Source organism: Vulpes vulpes, chromosome X (genome assembly GCF_048418805.1).
Source record: "Vulpes vulpes isolate BD-2025 chromosome X, VulVul3, whole genome shotgun sequence".
Taxonomy (NCBI): Eukaryota; Metazoa; Chordata; class Mammalia; order Carnivora; family Canidae; genus Vulpes; species Vulpes vulpes.
This window is the reverse complement of record NC_132796.1, coordinates 19,231,635-19,254,703: the sequence shown is the minus strand read 5'-3', so window position 1 is coordinate 19,254,703 and position 23,069 is coordinate 19,231,635. Positions and strand designations below refer to the sequence as shown.

General features: G+C 39.6%; 2 pseudogenes; both read left to right on the top strand.

Moving 5' to 3' along the window:
* Positions 1–7,536: 7,536 nt before the first annotated feature.
* LOC112919043 (centromere protein N-like) lies at positions 7,537–8,762 on the top strand (annotated as a pseudogene).
* Positions 8,763–22,337: 13,575 nt separating this feature from the next.
* On the top strand, positions 22,338–22,758 carry LOC112919044 (calmodulin-alpha-like; annotated as a pseudogene).
* Positions 22,759–23,069: the final 311 nt, after the last annotated feature.

Below are 23,069 nucleotides of genomic sequence, written 5' to 3'. Positions count from 1 at the left end.
TTGGACTTTGGCCTCCTAAGTCTGAACTTGCCTATTGGGGAAGAAAAGAATGTGGCAGGAATGTGTGTCAGCAAATGAATGCTTATTTCAAAACAGTACCAGAGAATGAAATATGTAGGTCTGATGGCTTTCATTGTATAAAAAGTAAATGACCCTACAAAGTGATTGGTTAACACAAATGTAAATAAATTAAGGATTTTCTAAAGGAAAAAAAAAAAGGACAAGCTTCCTGAAGCTGTTTTCCATTTGCTTGGAACAAATCTCAAGTACTGTTTATGTCTCCGTTGTGAGAGTGTAGAAAATACCCATCATGTTCCCTTTCTATGGATCCGTATGTAGACGGTAGAGAACACACCCTGTTTTTCTGCAGATGGTGGGGTGCAGTTTGCAGTGAAGTAAGCAATACTGATCTTGAGCTCATGTGCACAGGGGCACCATTTGAACTTCCTAAAGGGTCCTCAGGCTGCAGGCTGCTGCCCCATTCAGTGCCTTTTCCCCCAACCACTGATGGAGTCCCTCCTAGCTCCTTAATTCTTTAGTCTCACACTTCTGTTGTGCTCATCTACTCCCCTAGTGCTCCTCTATGCTTTCCTATGAAGAAAACCTGAGTATACTTAATTGTATTGGGTTCTCATGTCAACCATGGAAAACACAGAATTTTCTCTCTGTGTGATAAAAGTGCAGTTCACTTACAATCAAGTCTGTTCATTGTAGGAGTGCTTGGGTGGCTCAGTCAGTGAAGTGTCTGCCTTCGGCTCAGGTCATGAACCCGAGGTCCTGGGATAGAGCCCCATGTAGGGCTCCCTGCTCAGCGGGGAGCCTGTTTCTCCTGCTCCCTCTGCCTGTCATTCTGCCTGCTTGTCCTCTCTCTCTCTCTCTCTCTCTCTCTCTCTCTCTGTCAAATAAATAAATAAGTAAAATCTTTTTTAAAAAAAAGTCTGTTGATTGTATCTTTTGCCCATGTGTTTACAACCCTAGATTCTTGACTCATTTGCATGTATCATACACCAGTGCTGGTGTCCCACTAACTCTAGCATATAAAAGTTTTCTGAAGCTGTCAGTGCTATAGTCAACAACACAGGGTGAAGTAATTTTTGTCCTCCACGAAAGTCAAGGAAATGTCTATTTAGTCTTTTTCAGAGTGCCCATGTCGATCTTAGGAAAGACAGTGTTTCTTCTGTAGCTAGTAGAAGTGTAGTTTCCTTCCACAACAGCCTCATTTTGTTCTCACTGGATGTGACAGCTTCAACCCTAACTTTTCTTTCACTTAAGTCATGCACTAGGTCCTGTGCTGCTCCAAGTCCAGACAACATGAGTGAATCATTCTAAAATGCTGCCCATGGGCTAGCTATTCCAGGCCTCACACCTCATGAGGTACTGTATTCATGCCTTGCAAGGTTTGTTAGGATATGGGGATTTCTGCCCTTCCCTCACTTAAGTATAGAGCTGCAGAATAGCAAACCATGTAGCTACAGTCTGGAAATCCACAGCGGGGTCTCCTACAGCTTGAAGTGAAACCCTTTGCTGCTCTTTGTTATGATGTCCTTTTGATGGGTGAGACAAGAATCACAGGGAGCTGACCCTTTTGCCTCATTCTTATTTTTGCTATGCTTTTAAGTATTAAAGTGTCAAAATATAAAAGGGCTTTTTGTATTTTTTTTACTTTTTTGTTTTTAGAGCGAGAGTGTGAATGGGGTTGGTAGGAGGGGTAGAGGGAGAGGGCAAGAGAGAATCCTAAGCAGGCTCCACACCCAGCCTGGAGTGTGATGTGGGGTTCAATCACATGACCCTGAAATCATGACCCGAGCCAAAATCAGAAGTTGGATGTTTAACTGACTGAGCCACCCAAGTGCCTCAACTTTTTGTATTTTTTAAGTGTTAAATAAGTTGGGCCTTTTCCTTGGCTCTGTGCTTTCAGTGACAAATTTGGCACTGAATTTATGGCTAGTAAAGTTACAGTGCCCACACCTTTTAGATATAAAAGGCTAGGTTAGTGCCTAATTAGGTTTCCTAGCATGTTAGCTCATGGTAAGTGGTGGATGAAAAGGACAATAGAGTCCCCTGACTAAGGGATAATATATTCCATTTTAGTATGGATAAAGCATCTGGGATGCATGGTAGCTCGGAGTACCCTGGCTGAGTCACTGGATGACCTGAAGCTTTCCTGACCTGGTCTTACAGCAAGGGTGGGTTAGGAGGCCTAAAGACTTCCCCAGATAAGTAGAGCAGTACAGGCCAGGTTATGAGATATAGAGATCTCCTGGCAGCCATATCTACAAGGGGAGTGAGTGGAGTATATAAGGGACCTTCTACTGTCAGCCTCTTCCAAGGTGTGTGGGCTGAGGGCTGGGTTGATAGTACGATAGATTTTTTTTGCATCCAATAATGTATGTTACTTGTTGAAAAAAGCTTGGCAGGTTAGGTAGCAAGAGGTAAGATTACAATTAGCTACTTGGTGCCTAGTTGTTGATAAAAAGGTCCTTATACCATGGAATGGACAAAATTATGAACAACCTGTGCTTACTGGTGTCATTTGCTACCCCTGTGTTCTCTCTCCTCTTTTCCCTGGGCTTCCAGTTGGGGAAAGTTAAATACGCTGTTGGAAGCTTGTGTTATAGTGTCTGTGAAAAGATAGCTATGGTTTTGTTTCTGAAACGTGTGTCTGAATGCAGCTAGGAGAAGTTGTAGTGAAAAAGTAAAAAATGAAAAGTTATTGTGTCATCAAGATACCTATAACTATTATAGTTATATATTATATAATATATAAAATATATATATTATAGCTCTCTAAACTGATTTTGAAATGTGCTGTTTTAAAATTTTGAATATTTATATTGTCTCAGAAAAAATATTCCAATGTCCAAAGCTTTCACAATTAATAATAGGTTACTGATTGACAAGTAGAAGGTGCCATTCTGTATAGCCTTGGATGCCCATCAGAAGGGAGAGTTAAAATTTCCAACTAAATTGAGGGCACAGTGATTTCACACACAGAATCCCACAGGCAGGCAAAGAAAAACCTCTGTCTTTTATGTACTCCAGTGTTTTGTGTTCCTGAGAGAACAGTTGTATCTACTACAAAACTGCTGTAAAAGTTGTCTCTTCATAAGAGGCAACACTACATGGGAATTTGTCTAACCTGATTTTGACAGATTGGCTCCATGAAATCAATTCAATTCTCTTCTCTCCTCTCCTTTCTTCTTTTCTTTTCTTTTTCTTACCTTATCTTTCCTTTCTTCTTTCTTTCTTTCTTTCTTTCTTTCTTTCTTTCTTTCTTTCTTTCTTTTCTCCCTTCTTTTCTTTTCTTTTCTTTTCTTTTCTTTTCTTTTCTTTTCTTTTCTTTTCTTTTCTTTCTTTCTTTCTTTCTTTCTTTCTTTCTTTCTTTCTTTCTTCTTTCTTTCTTTCTGAAATATAGTTGACAATCAGGTATAAAACATAGTGATTTGACAGTTATATGCAGTATGACGTGGTCACCACAATAAGTGTATTCATCTGTCACCATACAAAATTATTATAGTATTATTAATTATATTCCATATGCTGTACTTTTTATCCCTGTGACTTGCTTATTTATAACTGGAAGTTTGTGCCTCTGAATCCCCTTCACCTATTTCACCTATCTCCCTATTCCCTACTCCTCTAACAACTACCAGTTTGTTTTCTCCATTTATGGAGCTTATTTTTGCATTTTAAAGTCCCTTCTCCTGAAGGCTGATAAGGTCACAAAGCCCTTTTGCAAAAATACAGGTGAGACTCAGCAGGTTGATTTTCCCACATGGAATGGGACCTGCAGGACAGTAGCCAACCTCACTGAAAAAGTGTTTGGTGACTAGGGATAGTCAGTTACGTCAAAATGTATTAAGATCTGCTCCTAAATTGAGTTGCAAAGAACTGTTACTAAGGATGGATTTGGGAAAATCCAGTGATATTATAGAGAGTTCCTCCTTGGCTAATAGGTGAGGGGACCCTGCCAGTTAACAGGATGAGGAGTAATCACCCCATTCTCTATGACAAATCCAGTGTTACAAGCTAGTTTGGCCATGACCACATTGCTCATATGAGGAGGAGGATCAGGAGGACCTAGACCCTATTCCAATATCTGTACTATTATGATTGATGTTTATTTTTATTATTTTTATTTTTTTTAATAAATTAATTTTTTATTGGTGTTCAATTTACCAACATACAGAATAGCACCCAGTGCTCATCCCGTCAAGTGTCCCCCTCAGTGCCCGTCACCCATTCACCCCCACCCCCCACCCTCCTCCCCTTCCACCACCCCTAGTTCATTTCCCAGAGTTAGGAGTCTTTATGTTCTGTCTCCCTTCCTGATATTTCCCACACATTTCTTCTCCCTTCCCTTATATTCCCTTTCACTATTATTTATATTCCCCAAATGAATGAGAACATACACTGTTTGTCCTTCTCTGATTGACTTACTTCACTCAGCATAATACCCTCCAGTTCCATCCACATTGAAGCAAACGGTGGGTATTTGTCGTTTCTAATGGCTGAGGAATATTCCATTGTATACATAGACCACATCTTCTTTATCCATTCATCTTTCGATGGGCACCAAGGCTCCTTCCACAGTTTGGCTATTGTGGACATTGCTGCTAGAAACATCGGGGTGCAGGTGTCCCGGCGTTTCATTGCATCTGAATCTTTGGGGTAAATCCCCAACAGTGCAATTGCTGGGTCGTAGGGCAGGTCTATTTTTAACTCTTTGAGGAACCTCCACACAGTTTTCCAGAGGGGCTGCACCAGTTCACATTCCCACCAACAGTGTAAGAGGCTTCCCTTTTCTCCGCATCCTCTCCAACATTTGTTGTTTCCTGCCTTGTAATTTTTCCCCATTCTCACTGGTGTGAGGTGGTATCTCATTGTGGTTTTGATTTGTATTTCCCTGATGGCAAGTGATGCGGAGCATTTTCTCATGTGCGTGTTGGCCATGTCTATGTCTTCCTCTGTGAGATTTCTCTTCATGTCTTTTGCCCATTTCATGATTGGATTGTTTGTTTCTTTGGTGTTGAGTTTAATAAGTTCTTTATAGATTTTGGAAACTAGCTCTTTATCTGATATGTCGTTTGCAAATATCTACTCCCATTCTGTAGGTTGTCTTTTAGTTTTGTTGACTGTATCCTTTGCTGTGCAAAAGCTTCTTATCTTGATGAAGTCCCAATAGTTCATTTTTGCTTTTGTTTCTTTTGCCTTCGTGGATGTATCTTGCAAGAAGTTACTGTGGCCAAGTTTAAAAAGGGTGTTACCTGTGTTCTCCTCTAGGATTTTGATGGAATCTTGTCTCACATTTAGATCTTTCATCCATTTTGAGTTTATATGATTGATGTTTAAATAACATACTCAGCACCACCTTTCCACCGAGACTTTATTGTTTTCAAGAATAAACAGGTAAAAGGCAGAGTTGTGGCTTCTCCTTCTCTAAATATCTGACACACTGGTCAAAGTGTTTTGGGGGCTTGGTGGCACTTGAAATTGTCATGCTTTTCAGCTCCTAGGGACACTGGGGCTGAAAAGTGTGGTGCCTGAAATTTTCCATGGGTTCAGTCAAAAGTTTACTTTTGATGTAGAAATCAGTCTCAGATTGTACTATATGGACTGATGTGAGTTAATGGGTAGGCTCTTTTGGGCCTACACAAGATGTAACTGATATGGCTAAATGTATTCTAGGAAGCGTTAAGTATGTGTAATTCTTCTTTTGAGTTGTAAAGAATTTTCCCAATGGGGAAATGCCACAATTAGAACAGTGGTTGTAAGATAAGTAGAAGAGCAGGAGCTACCAGATTTCCCATTCCAGCCATGGGGTGTAAGTAAAGAAATTAGGATACTGGGATGTGTTGGGGACAGTAAAAGGAGGTCCCCACACTTATTAAGGAACTATTAGAAAAAAAGGAACTATTAGAGACAAAATTGTTTAAAGGGTCCATTCTATAATTATCCTGTATCTAGTGAGAGAAGCCACTAGAAGGGACACTGGCTTACCCCTCCCAGTTCTGAGGTTAAGAGAATTCCATATTGGATTATCTCCAGTTCAAACTTACCCCTCAACTGTTGTGTAGGAGAGTATAGATTCTTTTGGTATTCTTTGGGAGCCTCTTTTTTATTTTCAAAGCTTCATGAAAAGATTTGGTTATTTGTTGTCTATTGACTTTATTCCAGCTTTGGATATTAATTAAATTCTGTTGACCAATGTATGTAACCCTTCAACCTTTTCAATTCTCTGTCTTTGTACTCCTTGTGCCATTTGGGTTGTGATGTATTGGCCTCCAGACATTCAAATAGGAAGTATGATCCCAACTTTTGTGTGAGCTGGTGGTTTTACCTCAGGGACATTCGTTTCCATATTTTACCCAGCCCTTTTCCCCACGTGATGTAGGCTGTTAGTTCCTCAGTTTATTTTGACAGATCTACTCCATGCGACTCTTAATCCCCTTTATCTGGAGACTGATATGGTTTCATTGCGCTTTTAGAAAAAGATAGGTGAGACCCTAAAGATTGAAATAGGAGATGTTACTAGTAAGAGGGAAGAAAGCGATGGTGGATATGCCCCCTGGTCTTTCTTGGGAGCACATAAGATATATATATCACTCAGCAAAATTTATGAGAATGCAGGAGACATGGGGGAAAGTAGAGAAAAACAAAAAAAGAGAAACAAGTGATAAAAGGGGAGAGGGGGAGAGAACTGGGAGAAATCCAGAAACATAAGGATGGGTACAGTGTGGGTGTAACCCAGTGTCCCCTTATCTCATTCTTCTCTGAGTTTTCAGAGTATATACAGACCTCATCATATGTGTGATTGTCTTCAGGTCTCTGTGTTAGAAGCCTCTTTGTTTCTGTGGAAGGATCATTTCCTATCCATCTCCTCCTGTAAGCAAGGGACTTTGTACTGAGTGGATTTCTCAAGGGGCCACTTTTTTCATATTTTTAAACTCAGCTATAGTAATTCAATATGTCCTTACTATATACCAAACATTATGCAGCTTAAAAAATTATTTAATTGGTGTAGATTTTTTTAAATATATAAATAACATATAAATATGTTTTTGCTCCAAAAACATTGACAGCAAATATGATGTTGTTCTTTGCAATATCCTAGTACCATTATGTAGGCTGAATTTGTGATTAATAATTAATATAAGAACATTACTGATTTCTCAGTATAATACAGTTAATGTTTTGATATTTGTTTTATGTGGCACATGAGGGAGCCCTGCCAGTTATGCTGGATTTTGAGAACAGGATTGTTTAAGGTAGAGCCTTAACCTCCATATCCTGGATAACCTCCATATGCTTGATTTTGAGAACAGGATTGTTTAAGGTAGAGCCTTAACCTCCATATCCTGCCTCTAATGGGAATCAGAGGCTTTAGGCACTGGTCAAGACTTGAAGGCACCCACAACTGCCAAAGCTTCCAGCTGTATAGAAAAATGGAGCACAAGCCCCTGTGCTGCATAGAAGTCTCATCTGCATGTTTAATATTTCCTGTGGACTGCGTGTGGAAATAACTCTCACACTGAGATGAGGACTTATATGAGTTTACGGGTGAGTTTATCCCCTTTCAGGAGATGAGCTGAGAAAGACTGCTCTTGAGTGTAATTTAAGAAGTGGATCACCTCTAGGGGACAGCTACTGAGGAAGAGACCTGACTGACCATGTTGGCTATGCCAAAGAGATTGATGACATTGTTGCTGAGTTTATCAAGAGAACCATTTTGAAAATCCCAATGACTGAAATGATGACAGTCTTCCAAGCCTGGGATTTTTTTTTTGTCTGAAAATCACCTGCAGACCACAAACTTCTGGCAGAAAAAGGAATCTCTTGTTCAGGACTTGGTTCTGTTTTGTGAGGAGAAGCAATGCAAGTCTTTATGATGCAGCCCTTTTATACATCATTTATACTTGGTTTCATCAGCACCAGCAAGCTTGGGATTATTTTTCAAGTGAGTGAAGGATCAAGTGAAGATATTAACCTATTTGATATGGAACAATTCAAAAGATCATTTAAAAAATTCTTTAAGAAGCATTAAAAAATGTGATGATTAGCTTCAGAGATGCTGAGGAAAGTGTAGTATGGATTTGAATTGCTTGGGGAATGCAGTATGGAAAGCCACACCAGTATAAACCTGCTTATTTGGTGTATTATTCCCAAACTTCATATGACTTCTTCCTCCGAGCTGAAGAACAATCTACCCCTTCTGGGGCAAGCACTGATAGTTGCGAGCCAACACCATTAGATTGTGAAAATGGACCTCAGAAGCTGGTATCTGGACTCTCTTAAGGCTATTGTTTTTAAACAGTATAATCAGACCTCTGAAACTCACAAGTCTATTACACCTCTACAAAACAAACAAACAAAACCTTTGGGCTGGGTATATACATGGATTCAAGAATACATGAATTCAAGAATTCATGAATACAGAATAGTAAGAGAATCCAGGGAGTGACTCAAGAAACTTTCGGAGACTATTCTCAACTAAGACTAGAATTTGTACAATATAAACTTAAAATGAAATTCAAAACTGACTTAAATGGGGGCATCTTGGCAAGAGAGAAGAACCCCTCCGGTGCCTAATAAAGTTCTCTAGCCTGCATCTTCTCGAAGTGTTGAAATTCTTAGCACCAGCTGGTACTGCAGATGCACTGCTTTCCCTGTGGCTCACTTGCATACCCAACAAGGGAATGAATTATTTTAAAATTAGAGGTAAAGAAGATGAATGTGGTTTTGTAAGCATAGCATCTCCTTGACCATATTGCATATGCATTTCAGTTAATAGCTAGCTGGGTGGCTTCTGTTTATAAACTTGTGTTTTAGGAATTAATCCTTGATATTGACAGTTTATAAATGCTCAGTATAATTGTTGGGACTGATTTTTCCTCCTCCATTGCATATTCCCTCTCCCCACTATCCTGCAAAGCATAACAGTTGCGGGCCTCTAAAATGTGACAGGATGTCCCTTTTCTCACTCCTGTCTCTCTTCAATCCTAGAGAGGTCTGGTTCTAATTGCTGATTTCTAGGAATATTTTCTTAAGCCTTGGATCAGAGAGAGAGAAGCAGCAAGAAACTATGTTCAACTCAAAACTTTCTAGGAGAATCACAAAATTGGTCCATTCAAAGGGTAGAGTTGACTCTATTGAGTTGTTATTGTAAGAGATAGTATATCAGATGATTCTGTTATATAAAATAGTGGTTTCACTGTAAATATGCTTTTCATAATCTGTTTTAGCATACATATAGCACTCAAACTTACCAGTATTATACTGAATTGTGAATAAAGATATTTAAAAACTGGTAAAAAAATAAACAAAACTGGATTATCTCACTGCTGACCTGGCATGCAGGGGTCTTTGAAGTAGGGAATTTTCTGAGAATGTCTTTTGTAATTTTGAATGTTCCTTTAAAAATAATAAAAGTATATGTTTTGGGGTAGCTGAGAATCTCCTGGCTTGTGTTATCCAATAATGCAGGCATGCGTGGCTCCCCTGCAGTTCTCACTATGACTTCTTTGTTGTCATATTTCATTAGAATTGTATTTGATCACTATTTCTTTGAGTTCCTGTTGAGCTAATAATGTTAATGAGTTCATAACGGAAGTAACTGTCTTTGTGTTCTTTTCCCCAAAAAACAACTTGAGGACTTCTGCCCATGGCTTGGAGGAAAGCCCAGGAATATCCAATAGTTTTTTTGGTTATTCTTACATAGCCAAATGTTCCATTGCCATGTCCACGTGGTAAGAAATCTGTTCCTGTGTATTAATCCAGGTTTGCCTCAGTTCTTGAATGTTGGGGAATATCTTTCATTCCCAGCTGGGTCCTGTTTGTAGACTGGAATCCTGCAAGGCATGTGTATATAGGAGTGTTGGGGCAGTAACAGGCAAACACTTCTTGTCTTTCTGTTCTCAGTCTACTCTCCAGTGACCAGTTTCTCCTACTTTTCCCCCTCATGTGCTCCTCAGTGAGAGAAGAGCATACAGTGACATGGTTGGCTAAGTTGTAACGTGGATATAGGCTCTGAGATGTGGACAATAATATGATATGATGCTTCTGGGAAACATTTTCATTTTTCTTCAGGGACCTCAGACTTCATGCCCCCGTCACATGCAGTGACTTTCCTCTGACTTGTCTCTTCGACACTCCCCTCAATCCCTAGGCCTGCTATGAGGATCACTTCTGTTGTCTTTCTTCCTTACTAAGCAGTCCTGTTGGGTGGCCTCCCTATGAAAGAATTCTCAGTCTCTCCTTTCCCCACAACAACCTGTCAACACAGGAAATCGACATCTTTCTGTGGAATTGCTATTCATTCACAAGGCATACACTTACTTCCTTTCTCCAGGGGCACCTTGGGCCTTAATGTCTTGATTATACCTGTATGAGTCACATACTTGTTCCTGTGTCCCTCAGCCTTCACAGGCATCGGTTACTTTCTCTGAAGCTCTTGGTCAGTGATCTGTAGCAAGACAGAAACAGTACTTGTCCTGTCCTTGTGAGTGTTTAAGAAATACTCAGCACACTGGCAAAATTCGCTAAAAATTTGTTTTCTCTTTCTTCTATGTTAATTTTTTTTATATCTCTTTGGTAGTTAAATGGAGTAATGCTGACAGACATGTTTGGTATCATTTATTTGCCAGGTGATCAGCCCTTCACTTTAGAATATGGGTGTATTTGACACAAATTGTCCTTGCCTTTAGAGAGTGTTTTAATTTGCTAGGGCTGCCATAAGAAATAACCCACACTGGGTGGCTTTAACAACAAAAACTTATTCTGTCACACATGTGGGCCTCAAAGTAAAACATGGAATTGTTGATATTGTTGGTTATATGTGATGTGAAGGAAGATTGTGCAGAAAGGATCTGTCTGGACCTTTGTCCTTGGCTTGTAGACTGCCTGCTACATGTTCAAATAGCATTTTCCATGTATATGTATCTGTTTCCACATTTCCTCTTCTTATAAGGACACTGGTCATATTAATTTAGGGCCACTCTAAAGTCATCATTTTAACTTGATTACCTCTGTAAAACCCTTTTCAAAATAAGAACCCATTTAAGGAATTGGGTGATAGGATTTCAACATATGAGTTTTTGGAAGGGAACAATTTTGAAGGGAACAGTTTAACCCATAACAGAACTTCTGCCAAGTCTCTCACGTGAAAGAGCTTGTCTTCAATATTATGTTCAATGCATACTTTTATTATTTTTATTTATTTATTTATTTATTTATTTATTTATTTATTTATTTAAATGAATACTTTTAGAAATAGGCTAATTTGCTGTGACTGACTGATAGATAGTCCCTGGCCCCTAGGATTTTGTGACCTATCACACTGTTGTGCATCCCCTTTTCTTTCTAAGGGCTCCTCTTGAGTGATTAAATTTGGATACAGTCCCAGACCACTTATCATCATAGTTTCTACAAGTGGGAATTGTTGGTCATAGCCTTTTCTTCTGCAAGTGGTGGAAGTGTAGGTCACTCCCAGGTCAGAATTCTATACAAGGACTCTAAGACTTTGTTTCATGTTTAGGTACTGCAACAATGGTTGCTTGGTTTATAGGATGAAGTATATACACTTTGGGTGGCTGCCTAAGATGTTTGCTGGTGTATAATTTATTGTTTGTATATAGCCAAGTAGCCACTGGAGGATGGCTTGGATTCTTTTTTAAAATTCTTTAATATTTTATTTAAATTTGCCAACATATAGTATAACACTCAGTGCTCATCTCATGTGCCCTCCTTAATGCCCATCAGCCAGTTACTCCATCCCCCCACCCACCTCCCCTTCCGCAACCCTTTGTTTATTTCCCGGAGTTAGGAGTCTCTCATGGTTTGCCTTCCTCTCTAATTTTCCTGCACTCAGTTTCCCTCCTTTCCCTTATGGTCCCTGTCACTATTTCTTATATTCCACATATGAATGAAACCACATGATAATTGTCCTTCTCCTATTGAGTTATTTCACTCAGCATAATAGCCTCTAGTTCCATCCACGTTGATGTAAATGGTAGGTATTCATCCTTTCTGATGGCTGAATAATATTCCATTGTGTGTGTGTGTGTGTGTGTGTGTGTGTGTGTGTGTGTGTATCGATTCATCTGTTGAAGGACATCATGGCTTATTCTACAGTTTGGCTATTGTGGACATTACTGCTATGAATATTGGAGTGCCGGTGTCCCATTGTTTCACTACCTCCGTATCTTTGGAGTAAATACCCAGTAGTTACAAAGCACATGATAAGCTTATTTAGTTTGTATGCACTTATATGTAACATGTAGATCCTGTTTATCCTATCTTATAAGATTATTCAGAAGACATCTACATTGACCAAGAACATTACTTAAAAACATTTTCAACAAGCTGTGCACAGATTTCCACTTGGGCAAATTACCCATGAAGCATATTTGGAGTGAAATTGTTATCAACGGACATTTTTGCAAGATGGAACCAGTGTCAAAACGATGTATCCACTAGCCAGTGCCACACTTTGATCCTTGTATTTATGCTTACCTGAAACCACTAATTGATATACCCCATTTCTGGCTCGTTAGTGGTGTTAGTGGACATCATGAGAATAACAAAGCAGGAACAAGTATTGTGACTAACTTACTTGTTTATTATGGGATGGGTACCAAATGAAAACATGAACAAATTGGGTGTTTACCAAGAAACATCCATTTTGAAGTGGAAGTGGTATATCCAGGGAAGAAATAAACAAGGAATTAATGGTGTCTCAGAGGTACAGGAAATTGTGTCCTGTTACCCTCCAGATTTGGTTGTCTGATATGTATGGAATGTGCCAGCATTTCTTGCAGTTTTATTACACCCAGGTTTATGAGGATGCCTGGGTCTGGTTCAGCTAAGTTAAAGGCACATGTCTTCTGGTAGGCTATGGATACTGCCCCAATAAAAACTGCATTTGTGCATGGGAAAGAGCATTGTGCTCAATGAGTGGAGAAGTGGACTGTACTTCTTATCCTGGAAGAAACCCCAAGTGCACCTTGTTACATTTGATTTACCCCCTGCACAGAAACTCTCAGGTTGATAGTATGAACTACCTTCTATTAGGTGAATGACTGGGTAATTCCAACTCAGCCTCTGTGGAGACGAACATTATCAGCAAATTGCAAAAGACATACACCTTCTTTATGTGTCTCTTGTGCATACCCATGGATAAGGGTCATTTGTAGGTGAAAATCAGTGAAACCAACAAATTGCTCATACTTGCACTGTTCAGGTTAGGACCATGGTTACCTGGATAGACTATGCATCAAGGCATGGTTGTTCATCTGTAATTTGAAATTTGGTCCCCAAACAAGACCTGTTGACTCCAACATATCAGGCCAAGGAGCCAGGAAATGTGTGCAGAGTGCCAACTGCACAGTTGAATATAGAGGGGATCTCTGGTTTCCAAAGTCAAAAGTGCCAGATGTCTACCCTTCCCTCAAGGTTACCACTGGGCATGCACTATAGTGGATCCCTTTTCTGAGTATTACCTTGACAAGCTTGTCACCATAGCAAATAGAAGCAATAGTTAAGGACTCTTTTTTTTTTTAAAGATTTTATTTATTTATTCATGAGACACACACACACACACACAGAGAGAGAGAGAGAGAGAGAGAGAGAGGCAGGCAGAGACACAGGCAGAGGGAGAAGCAGGCTCCATGCAGGGAGCCCAATGTGGGACTCGATCTCGGGACCCCAGGATCACGCCCTGGGCTAAAGGCAGGCACTAAACTGCTGAGCCACCCAGAGATCCCCAGTTAAGGACTCTTGTCTGGACTATGTCTTCTATTTGGATTCACTGACCACATCAGGGACATAATGGTGCTATAGTCGTAGCCAAAACCACTCATTAGTAGGTAGACATTTGGAATATTATGTGTACCATTCATGCCCCATATTTTTGCCTTGCTACAGACACCATTAAAAGATGGTATTGATCCATAAAGAAACTGAATAGGAGGACTGGACAACTGTTGCTTAGCTCCAAGTGGAGCACATGTTTAAGAAAGTCAGTGTGGGCTCTAAATGTGGCAGTTCCCCAGGAGGTTACCTCCCATTAAAGTAGAATGTTTAGTTGTGTCTTTTTGGATTGAGTACAAAGGCCTAGTCTCTCATAAGGGGGAGAAAATAGCTAGCATGTTGACAACTCTTGCTAAACATTTAGTCCTCCATTCAACTAACTTACTTTATATCCCTATGAAGAATGTGGCTATACTGAGCATATTGTTTTGCTGTATGTAATGTCTCCTGGATCTCTTGCCTGATAAGACATGTTGCTGTTCAATGCAGCCTTTCAGGGATGTGTTTGGCCCCTAGGCCTCTCATGCACCAAATCTTTAATTATGGGCACTAAACGTGTATTTCTTTAGCCACTGTACATATTTCAAACACTCCTCTTGGAGTGCTCTATAATCCTACCAAGTGGTAGTGGTCACTGCTGTGGCCTCAGGGTTACCCTCAGAGAGATTTACTAACTACAAGGATACAGAGGTGGTAGTTAAATATGGTGTGAAACATCCTCTTCCTATATAAGAGTGTGAGTTTTGGAGTGACACACCACACCACAGGTCCTAGTCTGAGCTCTGCCACTTCTTGAAACTGTAGCCTTGGGAGAAGCATTTAATTTCCCTGATCCAGGATTTGTTCATTTTTGCACTGTAGATATTTTATGACCCTCCCTGTGTGCTGAAGCTGCAGTGAGATAATAAATAAAGCCATAGTATAGCTCCTGATACTTAATACTATAAACTTCTCATTCATTATATCATTCATATGTCAGATTGAGTATAAAACGTATGAGTCCAATGGAAGGAAGTATGAACTCAGGTTCATCAAGTGGAAAGCCACAAAGGGTTGTTCTAGCCTGGGTATTTGGACATTTGAACTTCGAATATAGCCCTTAGGGAAATACGAATAAATTTAGTAGTTGATGGCTTGCACAGGTAGTGAACATTGTGTAGGGGAAGGAGAGATTTCAAATAGAATTTTCATTTTAATTTACATTTTGGAAAAGCAAGAGAGAATGTCCTTTCTGGTAAGCCTCTCTAGTAGTCCCCACTAACCAGGTACATGATTTTTTCTTTGATAATATTGAAAAAATGAAGATGATGAAGGCTGGTATTTGGCCTGTGGAGGAGGCCTTATGTAGGTAGTCACTTAATAGGATGTGATTTTCAGGGACTGCAAGGCCATAATCTATTCATATGCTGAGCACATATGCATGTGTCATTATCTCCACTGTGAGCCATCAAGTAGTCCAGAGAGGAGTGTTCTCCTGCAATCTTCATTATGCCTGCCTGACTGTCCAAATCTTTTGGAGCATATTCAGATGGTAATTTGTTCACCTGTCCACAATTGTGTTATTGTTTAGTTTGTCTTCATAAAGGTAAGGAGAAAGGAATTTTTTTCTCTTTATGTATGAAAACTGGCTGGGGTATCTATTCTTTTCATGTCTGGAAGGAGGAGGAGGAAGATGATGATCATGAATTTGAGATGATAACTTCTAATGTGTTCCTAGTGTGGCCAACATGGCTGGGGGTAGATGTTCTAGGGTGTTTCAAGGTATAAAGATGGAATGTATGTACCACTTAAGGGCAATCTGGGCAAACTGTGTAAGATAATGGAGCATTGTGAAAAGGCAAAGTGCTGCAGGAAGTGGTCATACCGACACCTCAGAATTGGACAAATCTGCGAGTCCTTTCTCATGCCGCCCATTCTTCAGTATAAATGATGGGCCTTCCACTATGTTTTTTTCCCTTTTTTATTGTGGTAAAATACACAAAATAAAATTTACCATCTTAATCATTTTAAGTGTACTATTCAGTACATTAACATTATTATGGTACTAATGCCACCATCCATCTCCAGGACACTTTAATCTTATAACACTGAAACCCATTAAACAAGAACTCCTTATTTCTCCTTCCCCCAAGCGCCTGGAAACTACCATTCTATTTTTTTGTTTCTAAGTAACTCATATAAATGGAATCAGACAATATTTGTCTTTTCGTGACTGGCTTATTACACTTAGTATAATGTGCTCAATACATTCATATTGTAGCATAAGTCAGAGTTTCCTTCCTTGTTAAGGCTGAGTAAATGGGGCAAGATGGCAGAAGAGTAGTGTCCCCAAGTCACCTGTCCCCACCAACTTACCTAGATAACTTTCAAATCATCCTACGAATTCAGCCTGAGATCTAAAGAGAGAACAGCTGGAGCATTACAGAGAGAAGAGTTTGCACTTCTAACAAATACAACTCGTTTTTAGCCACTCTGCACTGAGCAAAATGACTAGAAAGAAGAACTCACCACAAAAGAAGGAATCAGAAACAGTACTCTCTGCCACGGAGTTACAGAATTTGGATTACAATTCGATGTCAGAAAGCCAATTCAGAAGCACAATTATAAAGCTACTGGTGGCTCTGGAAAAAAGCATAAAGGATTCAAGAGACTTCATAACTGCAGAACTTAGATCTAATCAGGCTGAAATTAAAAGTCAATTAAATGAGATGCAATCCAAACTGGAGGTCCTAACGACGAGGGTTAATGAGGTAGAAGAAAGAGTGAGTGACATAGAAGACAAGTTGATGGCAAGGAAGGAAGCTGAGGAAAAAAGAGAAAAACAATTAAAAGACCGTGAGGAAAGGTTAAGGGAAATAAATGACAGCCTCAGAAGGAAAATCTGTTTATTTGGGGTTCCAGAGGGAGCCAAAAGGGACAGAGGACCAGAAAACATATTTGAACAAATCATAGCTGGGAATTTCCCTAACTTGGGGAGGGAAACAGGCATTCAGATCCAGGAGATAGAGAGACACCCCCCCCAAAATCAATAAAAACCGGTCAACAACTCAACATTTAATAGTGAAACTTGCAAATTCCAAAGATAAAGAGAAAATCCTTAAAGCAACACGAGATAAGAGATCCCTAACTTATATGGGAAGCAATATTAGATTAACAGCAGACCTCTGCACAGAGACCTGGCAGGCCAGAAAGGGCTGACAGGATATATTCAGGGTCCTAAATGAGAAGAACATGCTGCCCAAGAATATTCTATCCAGCAAGGCTCTCATTCAGAATAGGAGGAGAGATAAAGAGCTTCCAAGATAGGCAGAAACTGAAAGAATATGTGACCACCAAACCAGCTGTGCAAGAAATATTAAGGGGGACTCTGTAAAAGAAAGAGGAAGCCCAAAGAAATAAGCCACAAAAACAGGGACTGAATAGGTATTATGATGACACTAAATTCATATCTTTCAATATGTGGAGAAAGGGAAACCCTCTTGCACTGTTGGTTTGCAATGTGAACTGGTGCAGCCCCTCTGGAAAACTGTGTGGAGGTTCCTCAAAGAGTTAAAATAGAACTGCCCTACGACCCAGCAATTGCACTGCTGGGGATTTACCCCAAAGATACAGATTCAGTGAAACGGCAGGACACCTGCACCCCAATGTTTATAGCAGCAATGTCCTTAATAGCCAAACTGTGGAAGGAGCCTTGGTGTCCATCAAAAGACGAGTGGATAAAGAAGATGTGTTCTATATATATAATGGAATATTACTCAGCCATTAAAAATGACAAATACCCCCCATTTGCTTCAATGTGGATGGAACTGGAGGGTATTATGCTGAGTGAAGTGAGTCAGTCGGAGAAGGACAAACATTACATGGTCTCATTCATTTGGGGAATATAAAAATAGTGAAAGGGACTAAAGGGGAAGGGAGAGAAAATGAGTGGGAAGTATCAGTGAGGGTGACAGAGCATGAGAGACTCCTAACTCTGGGAAATGAACAAGGGGTGATGGAAGGGGAGGTGGGCGGGAGGTTGGGGTGAGTCGGTGACAGGCACTGAGGGGGGCACTTGTCGGGATGAGCACTGGGTGTTATGCTATATGTTGGCAAATTGAACTCCAATAAAAAGTATACAAAAAAAGGCTGAGTAATATTCCAGTGTGTGTGTGTGTGTGTGTGTGTGTGTGTGTGTGTGTATAAAACACATTTTGCTTATCCATTCATCTGTCCGTGGACAGTTAGGTTGTTTTTATATTTTATCTACTATAATAGTGCTGCCATGAACATGGGTGTACAAATATCTCTTTGAGACCCTGCTTTAAGTTATTTTTGGCATGTATACTCAGAGGTGGAATTGCTAGGTTATGTGGCAATTCTTTTTTTTTAAATTTTTTGAAGAAAAGCCATACTGTTTTTCACAGGGACTATACCATTTTATTTTCCCACCAACAGCGCACAAGGGTTCCAGTTTCTCTACATTCCAGCCAACACTTGTTATTTTCTGTTTTTTTTTAATAGAAGGCATATTAATGGGTGTTAGATGGTATTTTGTTATATTTTTGATTTGCATCTCCCTAATGACTAGTGATGTTGAGTATCTTTCATCTTAGTTTTTGGTCATTTGCATATTTTCTTAGGAACAATGCCTGTTCAAGTCCTTTGTCCGTTTTTAATTTTTGTTTTTATAGAGTTTACTCTATAATTTTTTGTTTCAGTTTTTCTTCCTGTTTCTCTGACTTTTCCTTTTTTGACTTGTCTTTCTCTTGCCACCTTCTAAGTTTTAGTATTTTCCAAGGACTTGTCTTTAAACTCCTTTTTGTCTTTGGTCCCTTCTTTGCCAAATCTTACCAGTGTGAAGATGGTGTCTCCATTCATATTTTCTCCGTTGAGCTTTAACTTTGCTTCTGGCTCCCTGCTCTAACATTTCTTTTTTTTCCTTCCAAGTTTTTATTTAAATTACAGTTAGTTAACGCACAGTGTAATGTTAGTTTCAGGTGTAGAATTTAGTGATTCAACACTTACAACACCCAGTGCTCATTACAACAAGTGCCCTCCTTAATCCCCATCACGTATTTCACCTATTCCCCCACCTACCTCCTCTCCAGTAACCCTTAGTTTGTTCTCTATGGTTAAGAGTCTGTTTCTTGGTTTTTCTGTTTCTCTTCCCCACGTTCATTTGTTTGGTTTCTTAAGTTCCACATATGAGTGAAATCATATGGTATTTGTCTTTCTCTGACTTATTTCATTTAGCATTATACTCTCTAACTCCATGTCATTGCGAATGGCAAGATTTCACTTTTTTTTTGATGACTAATATTACATGGTATATATATATATAGTCTTATTTATCCTTTCATCAGTTGGTAGATATTTGGGCTCTTTCTATAGTTTGGCTATTGTCCTCTAACATCTCTTAATGATTTCAGTCTTACCTAAAATTCAGAGTGGGAATTTTGATTGGTTTCTAGGCTGGTTGTTGGGCTGCTGTCTCATTAGTTTCCCATCTCTGAGTGTTCCCTTACTTTACATGGTCAGGATTGCTTGCTACCATGTCTAGCCTCTAAGAAAAGGGGTAGTAAGGGTAAGGGACTGAGGTCTGTAGCAGGGACCCTGGCTATTTGCTCAGGTAAAGCTTCCAATTCTCTGTAAGAAGGGAAGTTATGAGTATTGATAGGTAACTAGGCTTCTCTTGTACAGGTAGCTTTATTATTCCTCATAGAGGCTTAGTATTTGTTGAATAGGAAGATCCCAATTGAGGAGTGCCATTCTGTGGGGAATGGCAGCAATCATAGCAGTGCCAACCACCAAAAGAATGAGCTCACAGACCTTGGCCCACTGCATCTTCAATGGATTGAGTTACCATGGAGGACTTAACACACAAGGCAATGGTTAAAACAGTGCTTTACTCATGGAAAGAAGAGACACATGAACAGCATCTCTAATGTGTGCCAGTCTACCATGGCCAGTGAGTCCCTCCTGATAACTGATGCAGAATGATGATCCAAACACATCCCTCTTGTGCTGCAGGTAAAAACTTCCTTCCTGTTGGTGGAAGTGGAGGGAACAGATAATACTGATAGGGCAGGCCAGATGCCATATAACACACATAATTAAGCAATACAGAGAAGTTCATGGTTTGCCCAGGGCAGGGGAGAATCCTCCAGGGGAAAGGTTTCTTTGTGGGAATAATCTGGGGTCAAGTGATAGCTCAGCATCTAGCCTCTATTTAGGAGAATGTCCTGGGGCCAGGACACTTACTGGATAATCCTGAGGTGGGGGACAATAGGTCATGGAGAGGTTACTTCTCCAATAGTATTCTAACCAAATTTGGAGTATATTAGAATAGAGAATTATTGGAGCCGCTCCCTCTCTATTAGCTGGAATCCTGTCCTCAAGGACAGACTAGTCTGAAGGATCAATCTTATTACAGGAGTGGCTTCCTTTTTAAAAATTCTTTCTGTTGTCCTTGACTAATAACTTTAAATATCCCAGTTATTTTAGTGGATTTTTAAAGCTTATATTACTTGGATATTGTGAGTTCAGTTCAAAGCTATTTGAAGGTAGTGTTCATTGGCAGAACACCAAAGAGGGTAGGGCTCTGGTCAGGATGGCACCAGGGACATCTCTTGCAATATTTTTGCTGTGTTTCCTGGATATGGGAGGATTGACATGGAGGAAGACCCCCCAAGATGATTTTTGTACTATTGGAATGTAAATAATCGTCATGAAAATGTCTTTGGGAGTCTGTCTTGTCAGTATAAAACTTTGCCTGGCTCTATGATGTGATAGATGCCACATAATATTCTGTAGCCAGACTCAAGTGGACCATGGTGACTGGAAATATAAATCCTGGTACCATAAATATGACTACATGCTCATTTTTTATTTTTTATTTTTTTTCATGCTCATTTTTTAATACATACACTTCTCTAATATAATGTTCTTGTGGAATGCAAACTTAATGAAGGAAACCTTAGCTAAGAAGAATCTCAGGCAGAATCATACATGCTTTAGGTAGGAGGCTCATCTGTATAATTGTGACCACTGAGAGCATAGGAAGGGATACTGATAAAGCCCTCCTATACTCTGGAATAGCTGTATTGTAGCCAAAGCAATGTAATCAGTGCTGTGGGTCATAGTGTTTCCTGTACATTGTCCTCCCATCAGTGACCATATGGCACATTTATAATTTGATTTCTCAGATTTCATATTCCACCAGGACTTCTCTGCCATGTTTTTTTTAAGATTTATTTTTATTTATTTATGATAGACACAGAGAGAGAGAGGCAGAGACACAGGCAGAGGTAAAAGCAGGCTCCATGCTGGGAGCCCAACGCGGGACTCGATCCCGGGACTCCAGGATTGCGCCCTGGGCCAAAGGAAGGTGCAAAACCACTGAGCCACCCAGGGATCCCCCCTTCTCTGCCATGTTAAAGAAAAATGTAATTAATATGATCATACATGTTTGACATGCTTTGCATGACATAAGCACACAAGAGAAAAAATCTGGCCATGAAATGATATATGTAGAATAAGAGCAAGCTGGGGATGAGGATATAGTGCCAATTTGCATGAAAACTAAGTCTTCTCAGCGTGAATTTAGATGGAGTATGGTTCACGACTTTTTCCTCTGATTGGTTTATGGATGACTCTTAAAATAATTGTTGTTTTATTTTAAATGAAAAAAAAATGCAATGATGTGTCTTCAGAAGACATTTCCTCTCTTTCTGTCTTGTCCTATATACTTGATCCTTATATTTTAAGAATTTTGGATCAATATCAAGAAACTTTATTTTATAATCACAAATACATGTAACCAAGAAGAATCAGATCAAGGTAATGAAGTAGAATGATTCTGTTAAAGCAAAAAATGTTTCTGTGTAAAACTGAGTAGTTCCACTAGATGGTAGCAAGTGGTTATATTTTATACCTTTACAGTGAGTATTCATAAAATGCTCACTTTTCTTTCTTTTTTAAAAAAAGATTTTATGCATTTACTTTTTAAAATAAACTCTACATCCAGTGTGGGGCTAGAATTCACAACCCTGAGATCAAGAGTTGCATGCTCTACTGACTGAGCCAGCCAGGGACCCCAAAATGCTCACTTTTCTAAAATTAGAAAAACAGTTCTGGAAAAGTAAAAATTATATCTGAAATACTGCTTCCTTTGGAGAGGGTAAAACACAACTGAGTTCAAATGTATAAAAGAAAAAATGCAGATAAAACTTCTTTTCCTAATGAAGTAGCCTCTTCAAATGGCCAGAGAACACCAATTCTAGGCCTGCTTTCTGGTGACTTTTGACTTGTATTTGATAAAATTTTGCAGAAAGTTGTGGGTCCTGTGTTGACTATTTCTCCTAATGGTAAGCAGTGTGTATGCTTTAAAATGACCTTTCTCTGCAGTCGGGCAGCAACAGCAGCACAAGTGCAGAACGCATACAGTGACTTAGCAGCAGGAGCAGCAGCGGAGGCACCGGAGCCATCACAGCTCCTGTGCTGGTGCAGCCACCCTCGTTCCCTCTGCTCTTCCTCTCTTTGCTAGCACCATGGCTGATGAGCTGACTGAAGAACAGATGGCTGAATTCAAGGAAACTTTCTCCTTATTTGCCAAAGATGGCGATGGTACCATTACAACAAAGGAACTTGGCGCTGTCATGAGGTCACTGAGTCAGAACCCAACAAGAGCCTAATTGCAGAATATGATCAATGAAGTGGAGGCTGATGGTAATGGCATCATTGACTTCTCAGAATTTTTGACTACACTGGCTAGAAAAATGAAAGATAGAGACAGTGAAGAAAATTTGTGAAGCATTCTGCATCTTTGGCAAGGATGAGAAGGGTTACATCAACGTAGCAGAACTATGTCATGTCATGACAAACTTAGGAGAAACACTAACAGATGAAGAAGTAGATGAAATGATCAGAGAAGCAGATATTGATGGAGATGGACAAATCAACTACAGTTGATGACTGCAAAATGAAGACCTAATTTGAACTCCTTTTCCACCCTCCCGAAGAATCATATTGAATCTTTTACTGACCTCTTGCAAAAAAAGTTCATTTTCTCATTCTGTTTCTCTAAAGCAAAACTGAATGTTGAAGTACCTTCTGTCCACACACACAAAATCTGCACATATTGGCTGGTGGTCCTGCATCCTAAAGATAAGCAACATATCAGTTTTACTATATAAACACTTGTACTGCCTTATGATAAGGAAGCAGTTAGTGGACTCCTTGCAGTTCCATTTGCTAATGATTAATACACTATTTGGGCTTGC